A 771-nucleotide genomic window follows, 5' to 3' on the forward strand; every position below is an offset into this window, starting at 1 on the left:
TACGAATGTCAAAAAGGAAGAGAATTGACTTCGTTATTCTGGGAGAACTTTCACCAGTATTTTAAAAGGGAGCTGCTACAAAAATGTAAGTTAATTACAATTTAAAGAAAATTTGGAGTAATAAAACGTTTAATGCTTTCATTTTAGGTCTAAAACAACAAATAGAAAGCAGGTGGAAATTTTAATAAGCCTAATGGCTCGCGGCTTCCATAGGGGCAACAAAGAGGAAGTTTCCCGGTTTTGGCGGAACGCTGAGGTGGAACTAAACTCCGCAGGTCCACGGACAAAAAATACGACTGAGTGGAAAAAGGTTTGTAAAAGTGATTAAATATGTAGTTTTCGCTTTAAATTATCGTTTTCTTTACTTTTTATAGGTGTGGACCGACCAAAAAAAAATATGTGCGTCAAAAGGCGTCGCATAATTTAAAAGCCAGTAAAGGCACGGGCGGTGGCCCAAACACCCAACAGAAACTTTCTTCCAATGAGGAAGCTATTTACAAACTGATTGGGATGAAGGAAAGTGTTGAAGGCATATCTGCGTCTACTTTTGGATTGCCACTTTCAAGTGTATCTAAGACCATTGCAGAACCTGAGCGAGACGTGTCAGAATGTGGAGAATATCTAGAGGAAGTGGAAATAGATATACATGAGTCTCAAATAAGTCCACTTGTTACAGTCGGCGAGCCATCGCTTCCATCACCACCAGTAAATGTAGTTCCAGAAAGGAGACCTACTGTAAAGAAGCCGAAAGCATCCTCCGATCTTCTTGAA

Source organism: Rhagoletis pomonella, unplaced genomic scaffold (assembly GCF_013731165.1).
Source record: "Rhagoletis pomonella isolate Grant_MI unplaced genomic scaffold, Rhpom_1.0 Rhpom_scaffold_07668, whole genome shotgun sequence".
NCBI classification, from domain to species: Eukaryota; Metazoa; Arthropoda; class Insecta; order Diptera; family Tephritidae; genus Rhagoletis; species Rhagoletis pomonella.